This window comes from Manduca sexta, chromosome 21, assembly GCF_014839805.1.
Source record: "Manduca sexta isolate Smith_Timp_Sample1 chromosome 21, JHU_Msex_v1.0, whole genome shotgun sequence".
Classification (NCBI taxonomy): Eukaryota; Metazoa; Arthropoda; class Insecta; order Lepidoptera; family Sphingidae; genus Manduca; species Manduca sexta.
In genome coordinates, this window is record NC_051135.1 from 1 (window position 1) to 9,839 (window position 9,839).

Genomic DNA, 9,839 nt, shown 5'->3' on the forward strand with positions numbered 1-9,839 from the left:
GTAGTTAATTGGACTATTTATCGATATGCAGCGATTATTATTTATTGAATTTGAGGCGAGTTTAAAGATTTTAGGTGTAGGCGGTAATATGCTTTTATTAGAGTAATATTGAAAGGCCAACATTTTTATTGCTGCAGATGTTGTTTGAAAAGAATAAATATATCACATAAAAATGGTTTGTTAAGGAGCGCATTTTTTATCAATGTTTGTATTGACACCGGTCTTACGTGGACGCATTTATCGTTAAACTGAGTCGATTGTTATGCTATTGAATTTAGAGGCATTTAAAGATTATAAGTGTAGGCGTTGATTTGAATTCTTATTACAGTAATATTTGCAAGGCTAACATTTTATTGGTGCACATGTCCAGTTTGTAAATTTTAGTTACTTTCTTTAGCCAATTATTTAGTTTTCGCTGAGTTAAAACCCAAAGTCTATAATCAACTTACAGTTATTGATTTTTTTTATCGATTTTTTTTTATGCTTTTTTGAACATTTTATTTACTTTTTAAAGGACATGTCCGTTTTTTGTATGGGCGCTGGTTTTTTGTTTCGAATAAATTCCAACCAACCTCAAACTTATTGAATAATAATGTGCCAAAATTAGTAACTTGGATCATTACAATAATAATTTTAGACCCTTCATTGATAAGAAAAATAAGAAAGAAAAAAGTCATGGCTGAGTAATTCATACAAATAATTTCACGATTCGTCAAAAGATATAACTACCTGTTTTTTACATAAGTAAGTGTTATTATTATCATTTGCGGATATAAAGGGAAAAATTTAAAAAATAAGAAAATTTGAAAAAAATGTTATTCACAGTAATTATTTTCAGAGATAACTAAATAAGATTTTTTAGTACTTAACTTTTTTCGGGATGCCTTCCAAATGTAATAACGTTTATATTTGCAGAGTTCATTTTAAGTGTAATATTTAAAGTAAATATTTTTTTTTAAATCTCAATCAAATCTTTCAAATAAAATGATTTATTTCAATAGGCTCGTTTTGTGAAACAATCGATGAGGCTCACGCACATATCGCTACGATATATAATTATCAAAAGTTAAAATCGAATATAGTAGATAATATATTTGCAACACCAACAAATAATGAGATACACATGTAAAATGAAATTTCGTAGAAAGTCCATGTAAATAAAACACATTTTTTGTTACTTCAGTGATATGATTTAATTGTATTCATTACAAGTTTGATACGCTCAGCAGGCAGGTTGAGTAGAGTGTGCGCTCTGGATCGGTTAGCGATGGAGCTCTCATCCGTATCCTAGTGTATCCATCGAGGGACAGTGGTTCTCTGTAATACAATTAAATTATATATTAATTACTAAAATCTATTATTCTAATAATATTTTAACGTAATGACTACAGTGCCAAAATAATAAAATTTATATGGGAGCAGAACGCCAGTGCGGCCGACACAAAATACGTGGGTCAAGTACGAAATAATCCAAATTAAGTAAAAAAATCAGCTCTGTTTTCCATAATTGCACACATTTTATTGAGATAAAAATCCCAAATTTGCATTAAATCGGATTGTAATTCTACTTTAATTCAGTGCTACATATTATGTAGTTGTAAAAGAAACAATAATAACAGAAACCTTTTGGGTTAAACTGGGTGGAACTTAAACGTCTATAAGCGGATCTTACAAACGCGCCGACATAGTTAATTACTCTAGTAAGAAATCATAATACCACTACTTAAAATCTTTAAACTCGTCTAAATTCAATAAACAATGGACGCCGCTTTCCGATAAAGGCGTCGACATGTAACCGGGGTTAACAAGAACATAAAAAAATGTCGTCCTCTAACAAAGACCCTTTTTATGTGAAATCTTTACACTTTTTATACTGCACATGTGCAGCAATAAAAATGTTGGCTATGCAATATTACTGTAATAAAAACAAATTATCGCCTATCAATAAATTATTTATACTCGTCTATATTTTTGGCATTAAATAAAAATTATTAATAAAGGAGATAGAATTTCGGGCGTCGTGACTTCTTTAAATTGGAAATTTCCTCCTTATTTCTTAAATATTAATATTTTTAAGTTATCGAAGAACCTCTTTATCCTCTTAATAACAATTGTATTTTTAAGTGCCAATGAACACTAAAGATTATTTTTCTAGACGTCATGTTATCCAAATCGAATGAGCTATCACTCATATTTTTGGATCTTTATAATACATAAATTGACACCTTTTTGAGCTTATTGACTGGACTAAAAGGCTTACCGGCCTGTCTTCATATATTCCCAACATTAAATTAGAGTTTACTATTAAAAGTCGACGGTAAAAGTTACGCTTAATGCTACTGCTGTTTCAATATCTAAAACTCTGAATTTTTAACTGAGACCAAGAAAAGATAGGTAACACTTATAACTATAGTGAGTATACCCGTCGAAGTAGTTTATTTTTGCATTGAGTACTTTTTAGTTTTCCAATTATAATTCTTTTCAATATTTTGACATTTGATTATACGTAAAGCAACTTAAATAACATACTACATAGATTACTACAAGTATGATTAAAAGCACTATGTTAATTTTTGGCAAAAAAACACACCAATGACTAATCATATTTGACCCTACGATAGATAGGATAACTTAAGGATTAATATAAAATATAATAAGTAGCATATTGAAGTCTGTTTTACACAATTAAAGAAATAAGTATTCATCAAAACTCAATAATATTATAATTATATTTAAAAGAGCTTAAAAAGGTGGTCTATGTTGGCTTTAAATATAATTAATTATGATGACCAATAATTAAAAAAAAGGCCATAAACCGCGATTTTCTCAAAACTGTAAAATTTTAATTATAAGTTCTCTGCGCTGACGATAGTTTTCCCACGCATATTAACGTCCACTAGTTAAAATTAATATTAAAATATTATATAGTATAGTATGACTGATTTACTTACTGTAATATTTAATTCCCGGAATATATAATCCATGGTGCAGTAGTCACATGACGGGTCGGCGACTAAGTAATTAAGAGTCCAGTAAACGAACATAAGTTTACGTAGTGGCAAAATATCGGTGTCCGTAAACGAAAAAATAATTGTGAGCAAAATACTACTGGTACTCAATAGTTGCGTGCGCGTCGTCAACCAGTAAAAATACAACTAAAGTAAACAATAATAGTTATCTGCTGTTCCTTTCGCACATCTCCAAAACTGTCGTAATTGGTGAAATATGAGACAGGGGCGTGTCTAAATATCTCGGGACATTAGACCGGTCAAGCAAAATGTGTTTGGAAGTGTACTAGCACGAACTTGTCCGATTGTACACTAAATAGATGCTTCAAAGGACGTTATCGGAAGCAATTAGCAATTTATAGTTCGAGATGTTAATTTTGCAACCAAAGTTAATATTTCGTTGAATTTACTTGACGTCAGTAATGTTTGATACGTCAACACTTAATTATTATATTTAACTTTCATACATGTTTGACGTCATATCTCAGACATATTGGTTTGTTTTTTTTATTGACTCGCAAATACCATTTTTTGTATATCAGAATTTTTGTGTGTTTAGAAAACAATTAGTCTAACCGTAATGCGTCAAAAGAAAACCCGGAAATATTACTTGCGTTATGTTAATGAGCTGAAATATTTGCAATGTTTGTAAGTACTGGCCTTTTGTGACGAATTGTAAAATATTCAATCTATTCAATTATATTATTACATCCCACATAGGAAACTTATTTGTTATTTATTAAAGGATAATTGTTACTCCCATAATTACTTCTTGATAAACGTATCATACCCACCATTAATGGCGTATTATACGTTCGATATGAAATTACATATTGAATACCTGATAGTTATAAACCAATGGTTTGAAACAAGTTGTACTGAGTTACTATATGAGCGTCATATTATTTACTTCCACCAAAATTGCATTAACTATGAACGAATAACTAGCTAAAAAAAGAAAAATCTCAAAGCAATACCAAGTTTTAGCGTTTAAAATATTCGTAAGTAAACAATATCGTTTTGTAGTTTTCATAGAGCCATTTGTTCCAATTCCAAGTACTACACCAATAAAAGCAAACGACAAAGCGTCCCCACTGTTTCGTATAGTAAAATAATATATGAATATAAAAGAAGGTTTACTATTTCGGGTATGAGAAATGTTAAAAACATGACGAATATCCTGGTAGAGCTTGGTATCATTCTGACGGCTAGATCGAATTTGGTATAAGTCTTCTACATTATATACCTTTTGTTAAATATCATCTCAGAAAAGCAGTATTGATAAATATTCACTATTACAAAAGCAGACAATGAAACAATCAATAAACAAAAAAAATCCATATGTTCAATCAAACGGGTTATATATATACAATATATATTTTCAGAGGTATACCGGTACCAGTACGTAAAGGCAATTCCCCAACTGCAACCACCCCGAGGACCGGCGCCACCGCCCGGACAAACACCGCCAATAAGAAACCGCCTCAACCCGCTAACCGGTAGGAGCCACTTCTATTATTATTTTTTTTTTTTAAGTTATACAAACTATTTTGAACCACCTTTTTCTACATTCCTATACAAACTATTTTGAAACATCGGTTTCTTTAGTTTTCGGAGGAAATAAATACAAGTTTAATATGATATGATGCTCGTTGGAAAATCGAGGCCAAAGCATTCTTGTATTGGTTGAGACAGTTGGTTTAAAATAAAAGTGAAGAAGTAGCCATAAATTTATTTTTATTTTCTTGGCAACTTACCATCAACACCTTGTTGGTATTTAGTGTCACTGCTTTACGCAAGATGGCGATAGCAGAAATTTAAAATTAGATTTTTCTTTGTAATAGCGGAAATATAAACAATATATCACAACTTTAGAAAAGTAGTTCAGTGGACGTAGCGCTTTTTATATCTCACAACATTCTATATTTAGATATTATGAAATTCTATTTTTTTATATGACACTTTGTAATTAAACCAAGCATAATTTCTTTTTAAATGTATTTATTTTTCTGGTAAAGGAGGCATTCAAGGGAGCACTTCTAAAATTGGTGATTGGTTCGACATTATTTATATATATTTTTATGTATTCTTGTATCAAGGGGAAAGCTTTATTTTGTATGCTTTTATGTACGTTGCACAACGTCAGAGTAATACCTGAGCCAGCTGCGAAGAAACTGAACCCGACGAGGCCGCGCCTCACAACCGATGCCTTTGCTAAATACAACACAAATGCTAAGAAATCTCCGTATGTACACATGGGATGTAATGAATGACACTAACCTGCTGACGCCATTAATTTTTAAAGCATGTACCGCATGTTTAACATTTATTTTAATTAATATTTAATTATAAGGTGGAAATTGTTAATCAAACTACACTAAAACAATGAAAATTAACATTTATTTACTGTGTTAAGATATATTTGCTTATAACTATATTAACATCAATATTTATTCTATGAAATAACAGTATAGATGTTAGGTAGATCAATAATGATAAACACTTTTAGTAAGGGATATTTCTAATAATGTCTCCATTTCTGATTGTTACTTAAACATTTGTCAATATGTTGAAAATTAAAAAAATCGAAATATGTTTTCATCTGTATCTAAAATAAAGTAAACCTTTTCCAGTCTATTTTAGTGAAGAAAATTTTTGGTATTTTAAGTTTGTTTAGGTACTTTTGTGACTGTATTGCCTCTATGGAGCAACTGCTTCACTGTATTACGGTACGACTAGCTGAGATCAAGTTCGGTCCCATGGTCGGATAAAGTAATATAGAGTTGGTACTGGGCCCAGTATATGGCGATAGGCTCACTAACATAATTCGCACTCTTAATAAAATAATTACATATTTCAAAATTGTTAATTTGTGGTAGTCATCGGAAAACTAATTTTTGTTTGCTACCTTTTTTAAGTTGCTATAAAATTGAGCTAAAAAATGAAACCTAAGTATAGCATAAAAAAAGGGAAAAACTAAAAGATCGCAAACAGAAATTGTTTAGACGATTCCCACAAATTGGCAATTTTGGAATTGGTCATTATTTCATTAATTATATAGCGAAAAGTGGATATGATAACCTCTATCTACTAGAAAGGGTGAAAGTGTAACGATGTGTGTGTGTAGCACGTCGCGCGTGGACCAGGCGTGGGGCGGCGCGGGCGGGGCAGGCGCGCCGCGGCCGGCTCGTTGCCGTACGGGCGACCCGCGCCCCCGCCGCGCCGCGCCGCGCCGCCTCCTCCTCCGCCGCCCGCCACCAGCACGGCGCCGCGCAGAAGAACAAGTAAATACACACATCTCACAACCGCCTCCACATACTGGGGCCTTATTCTCTATCCCGCACGTTATTTTAACAGTGCGTAACAAGCACGTAACACAACGCGTCATGTTTAGGACTGTAGAAATTTGGCTTACAGAATACCATTCCACGCACATTTCTTGAAGATAACATGACACGACCGCGTAACGCGTTTACACTATCATACAGAATAAGGGCCCTGTAGTACATAAACATATATCACTGTCGAAAATAGGACTCTCCTTAAAGAAATTATTGTAGGTTTACGTATCATTGTCCAAAATGTTACTCCCAAGTGATACAGAAATCTATGCACGTCCTTACCGGAATTATTTCTGATAGCATTGATGTGCTTCGCTGACTTGTGCTATTATGTATCTTGTGTCAAAACTGCAGTTTTATAATACCGTTATTTTAAGATAGCCAGAATTTAAATGGTTATGTTTCTATTATGCTTTAGGTATAATGTTAGCTGAAGCTAAAATATTTAAATTCTTATTAATGTTTTCTAATAACAGATACGTCAGAACGCTATGGCATAGGCTGCCGTCAGATTCGGGACATCTCGCCTTCAACGAAGGCGAAAGGCTCCGTCTGATCCTCGAGGTGGACGACCAATACTTGCTGTGTTGCCGCGGCGACCAGAAAGGGCTGGTCCCGCGGGACGCAGTGCTCCTCGAGGACTTCTGATATTGGCCTTCCGACCAGGAGTGGCAGCCATGTTGGAGGCCGCTTAGGTTCGGCACCAACCCTCCAAGAAAGTAAAGGATTTTCACGGCCGTAGCTAAGATTTTGTGAGTGAGTTGAGTACTTTTTAATTTTAAAAATTTTCAATCAAAACAAACTATATGCTAGATGGGTAAGATCCTCAGTGACAGCGTAGCTACGGCCTTATTGTGATCCCGTTCATAGCGTAATCGAGGACTGCCACGGCGTTGTGACGCTGTATATTCTGTGACAGTGAGCAAGTGAACCTGTGCAATAGGTATAGAATGTGATACAAATCGGAACACTACGTTAAGAACGTTTATAATTCGTGCGATCAAGTCTGAACATATGAACGCTTTTGGGGACATTAATACTGTACATATAATGCCTAGTTTAGGTGAAGGAATGTTTCTCTGTCATTGTGTATGTTTGTTTCGTTAAAGTTGCCTTACAATAATCATTACCTGAATCTTACATCACCGCGCGAAGTCTCACATGTTTAATTCTGTAGTAAAATCTAGTCTTACGTTATAAATCACGACAAAGTTTTTGTGTGTATATACTATTATTAAGAAGCGTTTATAGTGAGAATATTTACTGATGATCAACGAGCATTAACAGTAAATGTTTATCTCAATCGGATGTGATATAGATTACATACTATTTAATTATATAAAAAATATCCTTTCAAGGAGAACCCTGATCGTAAGGAATTATTTGAAAGTCGCTTCTACCGAGAGAAAGGCACCGATTAAATTGATGTCGTGTAAATTATAATAGAATCAAATGAATTCGTTGATGTTTACGTACAATCGTATTGAAACGGCCGCACCCATCCGACGAGGTTCGCGGGCTGTGTGTAAATATATCCTTATACGCATAGTTGTTTGTGTATTTAGATACTGTGCGTTTAGCAAATTAAATTGGCAAATTTACTTACGGAATTGTTTTGGTGCGGTATGTGTATTTGGATAGTGTTAATATTCCACGGATTGCGTTAACTCCTCGTAGTACTGATCGCATGCAGCCTATCCTGAACACCTTCCTGTGCAGTCTGTGGGGTCAGTCGGGTGGCTTAACATGTTCACGATACTAACTGCACGACTCCCACCGCCTCGCCTCTCCTGAAGCCGACCTGCTGTTACAACGTCGGTGTCACTCGGTGTTGGAATAACAACCTGGGAACAACTAATTGCATGAGCCTCTCCGTCTCTCACTCCTTCAGTCCAGCACTGTCGATCAATTATCAACTCATTGACATTTAAACACGTACTAATTTACCTTTACCGCGCCTACAAATTCAACGAAGTGGGTGTATGTGAAAATGTATATTGTTTTTGTGTAAATTCATTTCGTAATCGTTTGCTTGTATTATCAAATATTGTGATATTGGTCATATCGCAGCTTCTGGGAAGCGTAGAGAAATGATATTTTGGTATGTCGATGTATTGCTCAAGTCGGAATCACAACGTTTTGGATATGATATTATGGATATAAATACTCCCTTATACGTATTATTGTACTTCTCGATGTTTGGTGTTTGTTTATCGATATATTATAATGTTGTACATAACACGTATTAACGATAATCTCGTAGTTTATATGAAAAGGTGAAAGTAACCAAACCTTTTGAATGCACGATACAGTTCCTCGCGTAGTCCGTCGTGCTGTCTCTCGCACACACGTGTAGCGTTGTGTTGATTAGAAATCAAAATTAATATAATCGGTGTGATGGTGCCTTTCTCGAGCGGACGCGACGTATCGAAGTTCTTGCCAACAACGTTCGCACCAACCAGAGGCTCGTCGACACGATAATCTCATTAAAATAAGATGAACGTTAGTTGACATGATATAGTACTGCGATAGGTATAAATTAAACAATAATTAGGTTAAAATGTTATCAAAATTATAGTTGAAATATTAGATCACGGTAGCCCCGTATAGTGGTAAATTGTGACATCAACTCTGTATTATATATTTTTGGAATGAATTCATAAATCTGCGCTTTGTGACTGAATGATGTGATGTGGCCTTTTGTATGTTATAAAGTTGTGTTGTGTGTGTGCTTGTTGCATCGGTCGGTGAGTCGATATATGTTTATTCATCGTGTCTACTTAATATAATACTGTACGTATAGCATGAGGAAGCTTCCACAAATTATTTATGTAATTTATATTAATCTAATCTCCTAATAGCCGTTAAAGTATTAGTCGAGTAAACATGCCTTAAAATATTCAAATGACTTAATGGAACATAGGCGATGCATGGTGAGTCGATGGCGTTTGCTTTGCGATAGCTTCACACGTAATCGCTTTGCAGTTAACGCGTGTATCTTTTGCAGTAACCTTAGGGAGTTTGTTAGAAGTAAGTTTTTATGAAAGGTTTGTATTATTGAACGATGTTGAAAGATTTTTTTATAAAACGACATCCTGCGCGTTCGTTTTAACATATTGTTGGATACATGTGGTGAGTCATTTGTCCTTGTGGGTACAAACGTTAAGTTATTACTGTCGAATTTGTTTAAGATTTAATTTATAATTTTACGATTGGGATCAATAAGTTGAATTTTGTGTTGAAAATTTATTTTCGTATAAAATAATAAAAATGTAAGAAAAACAGGCTTTCGTTAATACGAAACGTCAACGAACGACTGAGAATCTAATTCCGAATATATTAAGTTTACCTCGAAAATCAAATTAACAATTTCGTTTCGACAAGACATGTTGTCAATCAGTGTATGTATTGTTATATTTTTATTTGTGTTAAGTGCCATAATTTAATGAATTAACAATTGATAAAATATTATTGTAATGCATAACCATGT

General features: G+C 33.9%; 2 long non-coding RNA genes across 2 annotated transcripts; both read left to right on the forward strand.

The window, feature by feature from the left end:
- Nucleotides 1-4,378: 4,378 nt before the first annotated feature.
- LOC119190022 lies at nucleotides 4,379-6,179 on the forward strand. Its single transcript, XR_005112722.1, has 3 exons — nucleotides 4,379-4,507; nucleotides 5,155-5,253; nucleotides 6,136-6,179. It is a non-coding gene; the product is annotated as an uncharacterized LOC119190022 (long non-coding RNA).
- A 57-nt stretch (nucleotides 6,180-6,236) lies between these two features.
- Nucleotides 6,237-9,594, forward strand: LOC119190023. The gene is made up of 2 exons (XR_005112723.1): nucleotides 6,237-6,292; nucleotides 6,826-9,594. It is a non-coding gene; the product is annotated as an uncharacterized LOC119190023 (long non-coding RNA).
- Nucleotides 9,595-9,839: the final 245 nt, after the last annotated feature.